Source organism: Pristiophorus japonicus, chromosome 16 (assembly GCF_044704955.1).
Source record: "Pristiophorus japonicus isolate sPriJap1 chromosome 16, sPriJap1.hap1, whole genome shotgun sequence".
Lineage (NCBI taxonomy): Eukaryota > Metazoa > Chordata > Chondrichthyes > Pristiophoridae > Pristiophorus > Pristiophorus japonicus.
The window spans coordinates 8,701,767-8,717,916 of record NC_091992.1 but is presented as its reverse complement, the minus strand read 5'-3'; the positions used below and the strand labels follow the sequence as shown (position 1 = coordinate 8,717,916).

Genomic DNA, 16,150 nt, shown 5'->3' with positions numbered 1-16,150 from the left:
CAACCATATCAGATAAAAGGGATATGAAATATCAATCAACCAATGGGAGTACAGAATTGGTAATGCTTGAACATGTCGGCTTTTTTTTGTTCAAGATCCTTCAGTTTTTGTTTGTAAGGCCCAATGCTGTGACTGCATTGAAAAAGCCGGTTAATGTAGCCACAAAGCGGAGTATTGAGCACTATAGGATCACGTTGAGCTGACTGGACAACAGGAATTTCTCTCGTTCCTCTGCACAGAAACTGCATACAAGTACTAATTAAAACTATTTTGTTGTTGTACTTTAGAATAATTGTGCGACTTTGGCTGTCAGTGTCCAAGTAGTACGCCGTGATCGTATAGTGGTTAGTACTGTGCGTTGTGGCTGCAGCAATCTCGGTTCGAATCTGAGTCACGGCAGTGTGGTTAAAGCAATGGGCTTGGCATTTTATCCTTGAAGTCTTGCTTTATTAACAACATTTCAACCATATCAGATAAAAGGGATATGAAATATCAATCAACCAATGGGAGTACAGAATTAGTAATGCTTGAACATGTCGGCTTTTTTTTGTTGAAGTTCCTTCAGTTTTTGTTTGTAAGGCCCAATGCTGTGACTCCAATGAAAAAGCCGGGCAATGTAGCCACAAAGTGGAGTATTGAGCAAAATAGGATCACGTTGAGCTGCCTGGACAACAGGAAATTCTCTAGTTCCTCTGCACAGAAACTGCACACAAGTACTAATTAAAACTATTTTGTTGCTGTACTTTAGAATAATTGTGGGGCATTGGCTGTCAGCGTCCAAGTATTACGCTGTGATCGTCTCGTGGTTAGTTCTCTACGTTGTGGCCACAGCAGCCTTTGTTCGAATATGCGTCACGGCAGTGCGGATAAAGAAATGAGACGGCAATGGGCCTGGCATTTTATTCAGTCATTGAAGTCTTGCTTTATGAACAACATTTCAACCATATCAGATAAAAGGGATATGAAATATCAATCAACCAATGGGAGTACAGAATTGGTAATGCTTGAACATGTCGGCTTTTTTTTGTTCAAGATCCTTCAGTTTTTGTTTGTAAGGCCCAATGCTGTGACTGCATTGAAAAAGCCGGTTAATGTAGCCACAAAGCGGAGTATTGAGCACTATAGGATCACGTTGAGCTGCCTGGACAACAGGAATTTCTCTCGTTCCTCTGCACAGAAACTGCATACAAGTACTAATTAAAACTATTTTGTTGTTGTACTTTAGAATAATTGTGCAACTTTGGCTGTCAGTGTCCAAGTAGTACGCCGTGATCGTATAGTGGTTAGTACTCTGCGTTGTGGCCGCAGCAACCTCGGTTCGAATCCGAGTCACGGCAGTGTGGATAAAGCAGTGGGCTTGGCATTTTATTCAGTCATTGAAGTCTTGCTTTATTAACAACATTTCAACCATATCAGATAAAAGGGATATGAAATATCAATCAACCAATGGGAATACAGAATTAGTAATGCTTGAACATGTCGGCTTTTTTTTGTTGAAGTTCCTTCAGTTTTTGTTTGTAAGACCCAATGCTGTGACTCCAATGAAAAAGCCGGGTAATGTAGCCACAAAGTGGAGCATTGAGCAATGTAGGATCACGTTGAGCTGCCTGGACAACAGGAAATTCTCTAGTTCCTCTGCACAGAAACTGCACACAAGTACTAATTAAAACTATTTTGTTGTTGTACTTTAGAATAATTGTGGGGCATTGGCTGTCAGCGTCCAAGTATTACGCTGTGATCGTCTCGTGGTTAGTACTCTACGTTGTGGCCACAGCAACCTTTGTTCGAATATGCGTCACGGCAGTGCGGAGAAAGAAATGAGACGGCAATGGGCCTGGCATTTTATTCAGTCATTGAAGTCTTGCTTTATGAACAACATTTCAACCATATCAGATAAAAGGGATATGAAATATCAATCAACCAATGGGAGTACAGAATTGGTAATGCTTGAACATGTCGGCTTTTTTTTGTTCAAGATCCTTCAGTTTTTGTTTGTAAGACCCAATGCTGTGACTCCAATGAAAAAGCCGGGTAATGTAGCCACAAAGTGGAGTATTGAGCAATATAGGATCACGTTGAGCTGCCTGGACAACAGGAAATTCTCTAGTTCCTCTGCACAGGAACTGCATACAAGTACTAATTAAAACTATTTTGTTGTTGTACTTTAGAATAATTGTGGGGCATTGGCTGTCAGCGTCCAAGTATTACGCTGTGATCGTCTCGTGGTTCGTACTCCACGTTGTGGCCACTGCAACCTTTGTTCGAATATGCGTCACGGCAGTGCGGATAAAGAAATGAGACGGCAATGGGCCTGGCATTTTATTCAGTCATTGAAGTCTTGCTTTATGAACAACATTTCAACCATATCAGATAAAAGGGATATGAAATATCAATCAACCAATGGGAGTACAGAATTGGTAATGCTTGATCATGTCGGCTTTTTTTATGTTCAAGATCCTTCAGTTTTTGTTTGTAAGGCCCAATGCTGTGACTGCATTGAAAAAGCCGGTTAATGTAGCCACAAAGCGGAGTATTGAGCACTATAGGATCACGTTGAACTGCCTGGACAACAGGAATTTCTCTCGTTCCTCTGCACAGAAACTGCACACAAGTACTAATTAAAACTATTTTGTTGTTGTACTTTAGAATAATTGTGCGACTTTGGCTGTCAGTGTCCAAGTAGTACGCCGTGATCGTATAGTGGTTAGTACTCTGCGTTGTGGCTGCAGCAACCTCGGTTCGAATCCGAGTCACGGCAGTGTGGTTAAAGCAATGGGCTTGGCATTTTATCCAGTCATTGAAGTCTTGCTTTATGAACAACATTTCAACCATATCAGATAAAAGGGATATGAAATATCAATCAACCAATGGGAGTACAGAATTAGTAATGCTTGAACATGTCGGCTTTTTTTTGTTGAAGTTCCTTCAGTTTTTGTTTGTAAGGCCCAATGCTGTGACTCCAATGAAAAAGCCGGGCAATGTAGCCACAAAGTGGAGTATTGAGCAAAATAGGATCACGTTGAGCTGCCTGGACAACAGGAAATTCTCTAGTTCCTCTGCACAGAAACTGCACACAAGTACTAATTAAAACTATTTTGTTGCTGTACTTTAGAATAATTGTGGGGCATTGGCTGTCAGCGTCCAAGTATTACGCTGTGATCGTCTCGTGGTTAGTTCTCTACGTTGTGGCCACAGCAGCCTTTGTTCGAATATGCGTCACGGCAGTGCGGATAAAGAAATGAGACGGCAATGGGCCTGGCATTTTATTCAGTCATTGAAGTCTTGCTTTATGAACAACATTTCAACCATATCAGATAAAAGGGATATGAAATATCAATCAACCAATGGGAGTACAGAATTGGTAATGCTTGAACATGTCGGCTTTTTTTTGTTCAAGATCCTTCAGTTTTTGTTTGTAAGGCCCAATGCTGTGACTGCATTGAAAAAGCCGCTTACTGTAGCCACAAAGCGGAGTATTGAGCACTATAGGATCACGTTGAACTGCCTGGACAACAGGAATTTCTCTCGTTCCTCTGCACAGAAACTGCACACAAGTACTAATTAAAACTATTTTGTTGTTGTACTTTAGAATAATTGTGCGACTTTCGCTGTCAGTGTCCAAGTAGTACGCCGTGATCGTATAGTGGTTAGTACTCTGCGTTGTGGCTGCAGCAACCTCGGTTCGAATCCGAGTCACGGCAGTGTGGATAAAGCAATGGGCTTGGCATTTTATTCAGTCATTGAAGTCTTGCTTTATGAACAACATTTCAACCATATCAGATAAAAGGGATGTGAAATATCAATCAACCAATGGGAGTACAGAATTGGTAATGCTTGAACATGTCGGCTTTTTTTTGTTCAAGATCCTTCAGTTTTTGTTTGTAAGGCCCAATGCTGTGACTGCATTGAAAAAGCCGGTTAATGTAGCCACAAAGCGGAGTATTGAGCACGATAGGATCACGTTGAGCTGCCTGGACAACAGAAATTTCTCTTGTTCCTCTGCACAGAAACTGAATACAAGTTCTAATTAAAAGTATTTTGTTGTTGTACTTTAGAATAATTGTGCGACTTTGGCTGTTAGTGTCCAAGTAGTAAGCCGTGATCGTAAAGTGGTTAGTACTCTGCGTTGTGGCTGCAGCAACCTCGGTTCGAATCTGAGTCACGGCAGTGTGGATAAAGCAATGGGCTTGGCATTTTATTCAGTCATTGAAGTCTTGCTTTATTAACAACATTTCAACCATATCAGATAAAAGGGATATGAAATATCAATCAACCAATGGGAGTACAGAATTAGTAATGCTTGAACATGTCGGCTTTTTTTTGTTGAAGTTCCTTCAGTTTTTGTTTGTAAGACCCAATGCTGTGACTCCAATGAAAAAGCCGGGTAATGTAGCCACAAAGTGGAGCATTGAGCAATGTAGGATCACGTTGAGCTGCCTGGACAACAGGAAATTCTCTAGTTCCTCTGCACAGAAACTGCACACAAGTACTAATTAAAACTATTTTGTTGTTGTACTTTAGAATAATTGTGGGGCATTGGCTGTCAGCGTCCAAGTATTACGCTGTGATCGTCTCGTGGTTAGTTCTCTACGTTGTGGCCACAGCAGCCTTTGTTCGAATATGCGTCACGGCAGTGCGGATAAAGAAATGAGACGGCAATGGGCCTGGCATTTTATTCAGTCATTGAAGTCTTGCTTTATGAACAACATTTCAACCATATCAGATAAAAGGGATATGAAATATCAATCAACCAATGGGAGTACAGAATTGGTAATGCTTGAACATGTCGGCTTTTTTTTGTTCAAGATCCTTCAGTTTTTGTTTGTAAGGCCCAATGCTGTGACTGCATTGAAAAAGCCGCTTACTGTAGCCACAAAGCGGAGTATTGAGCACTATAGGATCACGTTGAGCTGCCTGGACAACAGGAATTTCTCTCGTTCCTCTGCACAGAAACTGCATACAAGTACTAATTAAAACTATTTTGTTGTTGTACTTTGGAATAATTGTGCAACTTTGGCTGTCAGTGTCCAAGTAGTACGCCGTGATCGTATAGTGGTTAGTACTCTGCGTTGTGGCCGCAGCAACCTCGGTTCGAATCCGAGTCACGGTAGTGTGGATAAAGCAATGGGCTTGGCATTTTATTCAGTCATTGAAGTCTTGCTTTATTAACAACATTTCGACCATATCAGATAAAAGGGATATGAAATATCAATCAACCAATGGGAATACAGAATTAGTAATGCTTGAACATGTCGGCTTTTTTTTGTTGAAGTTCCTTCAGTTTTTGTTTGTAAGACCCAATGCTGTGACTCCAATGAAAAGGCCGGGTAATGTAGCCACAAAGTGGAGCATTGAGCAATGTAGGATCACGTTGAGCTGCCTGGACAACAGGAAATTCTCTAGTTCCTCTGCACAGAAACTGCACACAAGTACTAATTAAAACTATTTTGTTGTTGTACTTTAGAATAATTGTGGGGCATTGGCTGTCAGCGTCCAAGTATTACGCTGTGATCGTCTCGTGGTTAGTACTCTACGTTGTGGCCACAGCAACCTTTGTTCGAATATGCGTCACGGCAGTGCGGATAAAGAAATGAGACGGCAATGGGCCTGGCATTTTATTCAGTCATTGAAGTCTTGCTTTATGAACAACATTTCAACCATATCAGATAAAAGGGATATGAAATATCAATCAACCAATGGGAGTACAGAATTGGTAATGCTTGATCATGTCGGCTTTTTTTATGTTCAAGATCCTTCAGTTTTTGTTTGTAAGGCCCAATGCTGTGACTGCATTGAAAAAGCCGCTTAATGTAGCCACAAAGCGGAGTATTGAGCACTATAGGATCACGTTGAACTGCCTGGACAACAGGAATTTCTCTCGTTCCTCTGCACAGAAACTGCACACAAGTACTAATTAAAACTATTTTGTTGTTGTACTTTAGAATAATTGTGCGACTTTCGCTGTCAGTGTCCAAGTAGTACGCCGTGATCGTATAGTGGTTAGTACTCTGCGTTGTGGCTGCAGCAACCTCGGTTCGAATCCGAGTCACGGCAGTGTGGATAAAGCAATGGGCTTGGCATTTTATTCAGTCATTGAAGTCTTGCTTTATGAACAACATTTCAACCATATCAGATAAAAGGGATGTGAAATATCAATCAACCAATGGGAGTACAGAATTGGTAATGCTTGAACATGTCGGCTTTTTTTTGTTCAAGATCCTTCAGTTTTTGTTTGTAAGGCCCAATGCTGTGACTGCGTTGAAAAAGCCGCTTAATGTAGCCACAAAGCGGAGTATTGAGCACTACAGGATCACGTTGAGCTGCCTGGACAACAGGAATTTCTCTCGTTCCTCTGCACAGAAACTGCATACAAGTACTAATTAAAACTATTTTGTTGTTGTACTTTAGAATAATTGTGCAACTTTGGCTGTCAGTGTCCAAGTAGTATGCCGTGATCGTATAGTGGTTAGTACTCTGCGTTGTGGCCGCAGCAACCTCGGTTCGAATCCGAGTCACGGCAGTGTGGATAAAGCAATGGGCTTGGCATTTTATTCAGTCATTGAAGTCTTGCTTTATTAACAACATTTCAACCATATCAGATAAAAGGGATATGAAATATCAATCAACCAATGGGAATACAGAATTAGTAATGCTTGAACATGTCGGCTTTTTTTTGTTGAAGTTCCTTCAGTTTTTGTTTGTAAGACCCAATGCTGTGACTCCAATGAAAAAGCCGGGTAATGTAGCCACAAAGTGGAGCATTGAGCAATGTAGGATCACGTTGAGCTGCCTGGACAACAGGAAATTCTCTAGTTCCTCTGCACAGAAACTGCACACAAGTACTAATTAAAACTATTTTGTTGTTGTACTTTAGAATAATTGTGGGGCATTGGCTGTCAGCGTCCAAGTATTACGCTGTGATCGTCTCGTGGTTAGTACTCTACGTTGTGGCCACAGCAACCTTTGTTCGAATATGCGTCACGGCAGTGCGGAGAAAGAAATGAGACGGCAATGGGCCTGGCATTTTATTCAGTCATTGAAGTCTTGCTTTATGAACAACATTTCAACCATATCAGATAAAAGGGATATGAAATATCAATCAACCAATGGGAGTACAGAATTGGTAATGCTTGAACATGTCGGCTTTTTTTTGTTCAAGATCCTTCAGTTTTTGTTTGTAAGACCCAATGCTGTGACTCCAATGAAAAAGCCGGGTAATGTAGCCACAAAGTGGAGTATTGAGCAATATAGGATCACGTTGAGCTGCCTGGACAACAGGAAATTCTCTAGTTCCTCTGCACAGGAACTGCATACAAGTACTAATTAAAACTATTTTGTTGTTGTACTTTAGAATAATTGTGGGGCATTGGCTGTCAGCGTCCAAGTATTACGCTGTGATCGTCTCGTGGTTCGTACTCCACGTTGTGGCCCATGCAACCTTTGTTCGAATATGCGTCACGGCAGTGCGGATAAAGAAATGAGACGGCAATGGGCCTGGCATTTTATTCAGTCATTGAAGTCTTGCTTTATGAACAACATTTCAACCATATCAGATAAAAGGGATATGAAATATCAATCAACCAATGGGAGTACAGAATTGGTAATGCTTGATCATGTCGGCTTTTTTTATGTTCAAGATCCTTCAGTTTTTGTTTGTAAGGCCCAATGCTGTGACTGCATTGAAAAAGCCGGTTAATGTAGCCACAAAGTGGAGTATTGAGCACTATAGGATCACGTTGAACTGCCTGGACAACAGGAATTTCTCTCGTTCCTCTGCACAGAAACTGCACACAAGTACTAATTAAAACTATTTTGTTGTTGTACTTTAGAATAATTGTGCGACTTTGGCTGTCAGTGTCCAAGTAGTACGCCGTGATCGTATAGTGGTTAGTACTCTGCGTTGTGGCTGCAGCAACCTCGGTTCGAATCCGAGTCACGGCAGTGTGGTTAAAGCAATGGGCTTGGCATTTTATCCAGTCATTGAAGTCTTGCTTTATTAACAACATTTCAACCATATCAGATAAAAGGGATATGAAATATCAATCAACCAATGGGAGTGCAGAATTAGTAATGCTTGAACATGTCGGCTTTTTTTTGTTAAAGTTCCTTCAGTTTTTGTTTGTAAGGCCCAATGCTGAAACTCCAATGAAAAAGCCGGGTAATGTAGCCACAAAGTGGAGTATTGAGCAATATAAGATCACGTTAAGCTGCCTGGACAACAGGAAATTCTCTCGTCCCTCTGCACAGAAACTGCATACAAGTACTAATTAAAACTATTTTGTTGTTGTACTTTTGAATAATTGTGGGGCATTGGCTGTCAGCGTCCAAGTATTACGCTGTGATCGTCTTGTGGTTCGTACTCTACGTTGTGGCCACAGCAACCTTTGTTCGAATATGCGTCACGGCAGTGCGGATAAAGAAATGAGACGGCAATGGGCCTGGCATTTTATTCAGTCATTGAAGTCTTGCTTTATGAACAACATTTCAACCATATCAGATAAAAGGGATATGATATATCAATCAACCAATGGGAGTACAGAATTGGTAATGCTTGAACATGTCGGCTTTTTTTTGTTCAAGATCCTTCAGTTTTTGTTTGTAAGGCCCAATGCTGTGACTGCATTGAAAAAGCCGGTTAATGTAGCCACAAAGCGGAGTATTGAGCACTATAGGATCACGTTGAACTGCCTGGACAACAGGAATTTCTCTCGTTCCTCTGCACAGAAACTGCACACAAGTACTAATTAAAACTATTTTTTTGTTGTACTTTAGAATAATTGTGCGACTTTGGCTGTCAGTGTCCAAGTAGTACGCCGTGATCGTATAGTGGTTAGTACTCTGCGTTGTGGCTGCAGCAACCTCGGTTCGAATCCGAGTCACGGCAGTGTGGTTAAAGCAATGGGCTTGGCATTTTATCCAGTCATTGAAGTCTTGCTTTATTAACAACATTTCAACCATATCAGATAAAAGGGATATGAAATATCAATCAACCAATGGGAGTGCAGAATTAGTAATGCTTGAACATGTCGGCTTTTTTTTGTTAAAGTTCCTTCAGTTTTTGTTTGTAAGGCCCAATGCTGTGACTCCAATGAAAAAGCCGGGTAATGTAGCCGCAAAGTGGAGTATTGAGCAATATAGGATCACGTTAAGCTGCCTAAACAACAGGAAATTCTCTCGTCCCTCTGCACAGAAACTGCATACAAGTACTAATTAAAACTATTTTGTTGTTGTACTTTAGAATAATTGTGGGGCATTGGCTGTCAGCGTCCAAGTATTACGCTGTGATCGTCTTGTGGTTCGTACTCTACGTTGTGGCCACAGCAACCTTTGTTCGAATATGCGTCACGGCAGTGCGGATAAAGAAATGAGACGGCAATGGGCCTGGCATTTTATTCAGTCATTGAAGTCTTGCTTTATGAACAACATTTCAACCATATCAGATAAAAGGGATATGAAATATCAATCAACCAATGGGAGTACAGAATTGGTAATGCTTGAACATGTCGGCTTTTTTTTGTTCAAGATCCTTCAGTTTTTGTTTGTAAGGCCCAATGCTGTGACTGCATTGAAAAAGCCGGTTAATGTAGCCACAAAGCGGAGTATTGAGCACTATAGGATCACGTTGAGCTGCCTGGACAACAGGAATTTCTCTCGTTCCTCTGCACAGAAACTGCATACAAGTACTAATTGAAACTATTTTGTTGTTGTATTTTAGAATAATTGTGCGACTTTGGCTGTCAGTGTCCAAGTAGTACGCCGTGATCGTATAGTGGTTCGTACTCTGCGTTGTGGCTGCAGCAATCTTGGTTCGAATCTGAGTCACGGCAGTGTGTTTAAAGCAATGGGTTTGGCATTTTATCCAGTCATTGAAATCTTGCTTTTTGAACAACATTTCAACCATATCAGATAAAAGGGATATGAAATATCAATCAACCAATGGGAGTACAGAATTAGTAATGCTTGAACATGTCGGCTTTTTTTTGTTGAAGTTCCTTCAGTTTTTGTTTGTAAGGCCCAATGCTGTGACTCCAATGAAAAAGCCGGGCAATGTAGCCACAAAGTGGAGTATTGAGCAAAATAGGATCACGTTGAGCTGCCTGGACAACAGGAAATTCTCTAGTTCCTCTGCACAGAAACTGCACACAAGTACTAATTAAAACTATTTTGTTGTTGTACTTTAGAATAATTGTGCGACTTTGGCTGTCAGTGTCCAAGTAGTACGCCGTGATCGTATAGTGGTTAGTACTCTGCGTTGTGGCCGCAGCAACCTCGGTTCGAATCCGAGTCACGGCAGTGTGGATGAAGCAATGGGCTTGGCATTTTATTCAGTCATTGAAGTCTTGCTTTATTAACAACATTTCAACCATATCAGATAAAAGGGATATGAAATATCAATCAACCAATGGGAGTACCCAATTCGTAATGCTTGAACATGTCGGCTTTTTTTTGTTCAAGATCCTTCAGTTTTTGTTTGTAAGGCCCAATGCTGTGACTGCATTGAAAAAGCCGGTTAATGTAGCCACAAAGCGGAGTATTGAGCACTATAGGATCACGTTGAGCTGCCTGGACAACAGGAATTTCTCTCGTTCCTCTGCACAGAAACTGCATACAAGTACTGATTAAAACTATTTTGTTGTTGTACTTTAGAATAATTGTGCAACTTTGGCTGTCAGTGTCCAAGTAGTACGCCGTGATCGTATAGTGGTTAGTACTCTGCGTTGTGGCTGCAGCAACCTCGGTTCGAATCCGAGTCACGGCAGTATGGATAAAGCAATGGGCTTGGCATTTTATTCAGTCATTGAAGTCTTGCTTTATTAACAACATTTTAACCATATCAGATAAAAGGGATATGAAATATCAATCAACCAATGGGAGTACAGAATTAGTAATGCTTGAACATGTCGGCTTTTTTTTGTTCAAGATCCTTCAGTTTTTGTTTGTAAGGCCCAATGCTGTGACTGCATTGAAAAAGCCGCTTAATGTAGCCACAAAGCGGAGTATTGAGCACTATAGGATCACGTTGAGCTGCCTGGACAACAGGAATTTCTCTCGTTCCTCTGCACAGAAACTGCATACAAGTACTAATTAAAACTATTTTGTTGTTGTACTTTAGAATAATTGTGCAACTTTGGCTGTCAGTGTCCAAGTAGTACGCCGTGATCGTATAGTGGTTAGTACTCTGCGTTGTGGCCGCAGCAACCTCGGTTCGAATCCGAGTCATGGCAGTGTGGATAAAGCAATGGGCTTGGCATTTTATTCAGTCATTGAAGTCTTGCTTTATTAACAACATTTCAACCATATCAGATAAAAGGGATATGAAATATCAATCAACCAATGGGAATACAGAATTAGTAATGCTTGAACATGTCGGCTTTTTTTTGTTGAAGTTCCTTCAGTTTTTGTTTGTAAGACCCAATGCTGTGACTCCAATGAAAAAGCCGGGTAATGTAGCCACAAAGTGGAGCATTGAGCAATGTAGGATCACGTTGAGCTGCCTGGACAACAGGAAATTCTCTAGTTCCTCTGCACAGAAACTGCACACAAGTACTAATTAAAACTATTTTGTTGTTGTACTTTAGAATAATTGTGGGGCATTGGCTGTCAGCGTCCAAGTATTACGCTGTGATCGTCTCGTGGTTAGTACTCTACGTTGTGGCCACAGCAACCTTGGTTTGAATATGCGTCACGGCAGTGCGGAGAAAGAAATGAGACGGCAATGGGCCTGGCATTTTATTCAGTCATTGAAGTCTTGCTTTATGAACAACATTTCAACCATATCAGATAAAAGGGATATGAAATATCAATCAACCAATGGGAGTACAGAATTGGTAATGCTTGAACATGTCGGCTTTTTTTTGTTCAAGATCCTTCAGTTTTTGTTTGTAAGACCCAATGCTGTGACTCCAATGAAAAAGCCGGGTAATGTAGCCACAAAGTGGAGTATTGAGCAATATAGGATCACGTTAAGCTGCCTGGACAACAGGAAATTCTCTAGTTCCTCTGCACAGAAACTGAATACAAGTACTAATTAAAACTATTTTGTTGTTGTACTTTAGAATAATTGTGGGGCATTGGCTGTCAGCGTCCAAGTATTACGCTGTGATCGTCTCGTGGTTCGTACTCCACGTTGTGGCCACTGCAACCTTTGTTCGAATATGCGTCACGGCAGTGCGGATAAAGAAATGAGACGGCAATGGGCCTGGCATTTTATTCAGTCATTGAAGTCTTGCTTTATGAACAACATTTCAACCATATCAGATAAAAGGGATATGAAATATCAATCAACCAATGGGAGTACAGAATTGGTAATGCTTGATCATGTCGGCTTTTTTTTGTTCAAGATCCTTCAGTTTTTGTTTGCAAGGCCCAATGCTGTGACTGCATTGAAAAAGCCGGTTAATGTAGCCACAAAGCGGAGTATTGAGCACTATAGGATCACGTTGAACTGCCTGGACAACAGGAATTTCTCTCGTTCCTCTGCACAGAAACTGCACACAAGTACTAATTAAAACTATTTTGTTGTTGTACTTTAGAATAATTGTGCGACTTTGGCTGTTAGTGTCCAAGTAGTACGCCGTGATCGTATAGTGGTTAGTACTCTGCGTTGTGGCTGCAGCAACCTCGGTTCGAATCCGAGTCACGGCAGTGTGGATAAAGCAATGGGCTTGGCATTTTATTCAGTCATTGAAGTCTTGCTTTATGAACAACATTTCAACCATATCAGATAAAAGGGATGTGAAATATCAATCAACCAATGGGAGTACAGAATTGGTAATGCTTGAACATGTCGGCTCTTTTTTGTTCAAGATCCTTCAGTTTTTGTTTGTAAGGCCCAATGCTGTGACTGCATTGAAAAAGCCGGTTAATGTAGCCACAAAGCGGAGTATTGAGCACGATAGGATCACGTTGAGCTGCCTGGACAACAGAAATTTCTCTTGTTCCTCTGCACAGAAACTGAATACAAGTTCTAATTAAAAGTATTTTGTTGTTGTACTTTAGAATAATTGTGCGACTTTGGCTGTCAGTGTCCAAGTAGTACGCCGTGATCGTATAGTGGTTAGTACTCTGCGTTGTGGCCGCAGCAACCTCGGTTCGAATCCGAGTCACGGCAGTGTGGATGAAGCAATGGGCTTGGCATTTTATTCAGTCATTGAAGTCTTGCTTTATTAACAACATTTCAACCATATCAGATAAAAGGGATATGAAATATCAATCAACCAATGGGAGTACCCAATTCGTAATGCTTGAACATGTCGGCTTTTTTTTGTTCAAGATCCTTCAGTTTTTGTTTGTAAGGCCCAATGCTGTGACTGCATTGAAAAAGCCGGTTAATGTAGCCACAAAGCGGAGTATTGAGCACTATAGGATCACGTTGAGCTGCCTGGACAACAGGAATTTCTCTCGTTCCTCTGCACAGAAACTGCATACAAGTACTGATTAAAACTATTTTGTTGTTGTACTTTAGAATAATTGTGCAACTTTGGCTGTCAGTGTCCAAGTAGTACGCCGTGATCGTATAGTGGTTAGTACTCTGCGTTGTGGCTGCAGCAACCTCGGTTCGAATCCGAGTCACGGCAGTATGGATAAAGCAATGGGCTTGGCATTTTATTCAGTCATTGAAGTCTTGCTTTATTAACAACATTTTAACCATATCAGATAAAAGGGATATGAAATATCAATCAACCAATGGGAGTACAGAATTAGTAATGCTTGAACATGTCGGCTTTTTTTTGTTCAAGATCCTTCAGTTTTTGTTTGTAAGGCCCAATGCTGTGACTGCATTGAAAAAGCCGGTTAATGTAGCCACAAAGCGGAGTATTGAGCACGATAGGATCACGTTGAGCTGCCTGGACAACAGGAATTTCTCTCGTTCCTCTGCACAGAAACTGCATACAAGTACTAATTAAAACTATTTAGTTGTTGTACTTTAGAATAATTGTGCGACTTTGGTTGTCAGTGTCCAAGTTGTACGCCGTGATCGTATAGTGGTTAGTACTCTGCGTTGTGGCCGCAGCAACCTCGGTTCGAATCCGAGTCATGGCAGTGTGGATAAAGCAATGGGCTTGGCATTTTATTCAGTCATTGAAGTCTTGCTTTATGAACAACATTTCAACCATATCAGATAAAAGGGATATGAAATATCAATCAACCAATGGGAGTACAGAATTGGTAATGCTTGAACATGTCGGCTTTTTTTTGTTCAAGATCCTTCAGTTTTTGTTTGTAAGGCCCAATGCTGTGACTGCATTGAAAAAGCCGCTTAATGTAGCCACAAAGCGGAGTATTGAGCACTATAGGATCACGTTGAGCTGCCTGGACAACAGGAATTTCTCTCGTTCCTCTGCACAGAAACTGCATACAAGTACTAATTAAAACTATTTTGTTGTTGTACTTTAGAATAATTGTGCAACTTTGGCTGTCAGTGTCCAAGTAGTACGCCGTGATCGTATAGTGGTTAGTACTCTGCGTTGTGGCCGCAGCAACCTCGGTTCGAATCCGAGTCATGGCAGTGTGGATAAAGCAATGGGCTTGGCATTTTATTCAGTCATTGAAGTCTTGCTTTATTAACAACATTTCAACCATATCAGATAAAAGGGATATGAAATATCAATCAACCAATGGGAATACAGAATTAGTAATGCTTGAACATGTCGGCTTTTTTTTGTTGAAGTTCCTTCAGTTTTTGTTTGTAAGACCCAATGCTGTGACTCCAATGAAAAAGCCGGGTAATGTAGCCACAAAGTGGAGCATTGAGCAATGTAGGATCACGTTGAGCTGCCTGGACAACAGGAAATTCTCTAGTTCCTCTGCACAGAAACTGCACACAAGTACTAATTAAAACTATTTTGTTGTTGTACTTTAGAATAATTGTGGGGCATTGGCTGTCAGCGTCCAAGTATTACGCTGTGATCGTCTCGTGGTTAGTACTCTACGTTGTGGCCACAGCAACCTTGGTTTGAATATGCGTCACGGCAGTGCGGAGAAAGAAATGAGACGGCAATGGGCCTGGCATTTTATTCAGTCATTGAAGTCTTGCTTTATGAACAACATTTCAACCATATCAGATAAAAGGGATATGAAATATCAATCAACCAATGGGAGTACAGAATTGGTAATGCTTGAACATGTCGGCTTTTTTTTGTTCAAGATCCTTCAGTTTTTGTTTGTAAGACCCAATGCTGTGACTCCAATGAAAAAGCCGGGTAATGTAGCCACAAAGTGGAGTATTGAGCAATATAGGATCACGTTAAGCTGCCTGGACAACAGGAAATTCTCTAGTTCCTCTGCACAGAAACTGAATACAAGTACTAATTAAAACTATTTTGTTGTTGTACTTTAGAATAATTGTGGGGCATTGGCTGTCAGCGTCCAAGTATTACGCTGTGATCGTCTCGTGGTTCGTACTCCACGTTGTGGCCACTGCAACCTTTGTTCGAATATGCGTCACGGCAGTGCGGATAAAGAAATGAGACGGCAATGGGCCTGGCATTTTATTCAGTCATTGAAGTCTTGCTTTATGAACAACATTTCAACCATATCAGATAAAAGGGATATGAAATATCAATCAACCAATGGGAGTACAGAATTGGTAATGCTTGATCATGTCGGCTTTTTTTTGTTCAAGATCCTTCAGTTTTTGTTTGCAAGGCCCAATGCTGTGACTGCATTGAAAAAGCCGGTTAATGTAGCCACAAAGCGGAGTATTGAGCACTATAGGATCACGTTGAACTGCCTGGACAACAGGAATTTCTCTCGTTCCTCTGCACAGAAACTGCACACAAGTACTAATTAAAACTATTTTGTTGTTGTACTTTAGAATAATTGTGCGACTTTGGCTGTTAGTGTCCAAGTAGTACGCCGTGATCGTATAGTGGTTAGTACTCTGCGTTGTGGCTGCAGCAACCTCGGTTCGAATCCGAGTCACGGCAGTGTGGATAAAGCAATGGGCTTGGCATTTTATTCAGTCATTGAAGTCTTGCTTTATGAACAACATTTCAACCATATCAGATAAAAGGGATGTGAAATATCAATCAACCAATGGGAGTACAGAATTAGTAATGCTTGAACATGTCGGCTTTTTTTTGTTGAAGTTCCTTCAGTTTTTGTTTGTAAGGCCCAATGCTGTGACTCCAATGAAAAAGCCGGGTAA

At 41.0% G+C, this 16,150-nt stretch overlaps 1 protein-coding gene and 17 non-coding genes across 18 annotated transcripts in view; all 18 read left to right on the top strand.

Moving 5' to 3' along the window:
- tex14 (testis expressed 14, intercellular bridge forming factor) overlaps nt 1–16,150 on the top strand; it is a 270,693-nt gene that overhangs the window by 40,084 nt on the left and 214,459 nt on the right. The gene's annotated exons all lie outside the window — the stretch shown is intronic.
- trnah-gug (transfer RNA histidin (anticodon GUG)) lies at nt 1,266–1,337 on the top strand. Its single transcript has one exon. It is a non-coding gene; the product is annotated as a tRNA-His (tRNA).
- On the top strand, nt 2,687–2,758 carry trnah-gug (transfer RNA histidin (anticodon GUG)). Its single transcript has one exon. It is a non-coding gene; the product is annotated as a tRNA-His (tRNA).
- On the top strand, nt 3,630–3,701 carry trnah-gug (transfer RNA histidin (anticodon GUG)). Its single transcript has one exon. It is a non-coding gene; the product is annotated as a tRNA-His (tRNA).
- Nucleotides 5,039–5,110, top strand: trnah-gug (transfer RNA histidin (anticodon GUG)). Its single transcript has one exon. It is a non-coding gene; the product is annotated as a tRNA-His (tRNA).
- On the top strand, nt 5,983–6,054 carry trnah-gug (transfer RNA histidin (anticodon GUG)). The gene has a single exon. It is a non-coding gene; the product is annotated as a tRNA-His (tRNA).
- Nucleotides 6,449–6,520, top strand: trnah-gug (transfer RNA histidin (anticodon GUG)). The gene has a single exon. It is a non-coding gene; the product is annotated as a tRNA-His (tRNA).
- Nucleotides 7,870–7,941, top strand: trnah-gug (transfer RNA histidin (anticodon GUG)). Its single transcript has one exon. It is a non-coding gene; the product is annotated as a tRNA-His (tRNA).
- On the top strand, nt 8,813–8,884 carry trnah-gug (transfer RNA histidin (anticodon GUG)). Its single transcript has one exon. It is a non-coding gene; the product is annotated as a tRNA-His (tRNA).
- On the top strand, nt 10,222–10,293 carry trnah-gug (transfer RNA histidin (anticodon GUG)). Its single transcript has one exon. It is a non-coding gene; the product is annotated as a tRNA-His (tRNA).
- Nucleotides 10,688–10,759, top strand: trnah-gug (transfer RNA histidin (anticodon GUG)). The gene has a single exon. It is a non-coding gene; the product is annotated as a tRNA-His (tRNA).
- On the top strand, nt 11,154–11,225 carry trnah-gug (transfer RNA histidin (anticodon GUG)). The gene has a single exon. It is a non-coding gene; the product is annotated as a tRNA-His (tRNA).
- trnah-gug (transfer RNA histidin (anticodon GUG)) lies at nt 12,574–12,645 on the top strand. The gene has a single exon. It is a non-coding gene; the product is annotated as a tRNA-His (tRNA).
- trnah-gug (transfer RNA histidin (anticodon GUG)) lies at nt 13,040–13,111 on the top strand. The gene has a single exon. It is a non-coding gene; the product is annotated as a tRNA-His (tRNA).
- trnah-gug (transfer RNA histidin (anticodon GUG)) lies at nt 13,506–13,577 on the top strand. Its single transcript has one exon. It is a non-coding gene; the product is annotated as a tRNA-His (tRNA).
- On the top strand, nt 13,972–14,043 carry trnah-gug (transfer RNA histidin (anticodon GUG)). The gene has a single exon. It is a non-coding gene; the product is annotated as a tRNA-His (tRNA).
- trnah-gug (transfer RNA histidin (anticodon GUG)) lies at nt 14,438–14,509 on the top strand. The gene has a single exon. It is a non-coding gene; the product is annotated as a tRNA-His (tRNA).
- Nucleotides 15,858–15,929, top strand: trnah-gug (transfer RNA histidin (anticodon GUG)). Its single transcript has one exon. It is a non-coding gene; the product is annotated as a tRNA-His (tRNA).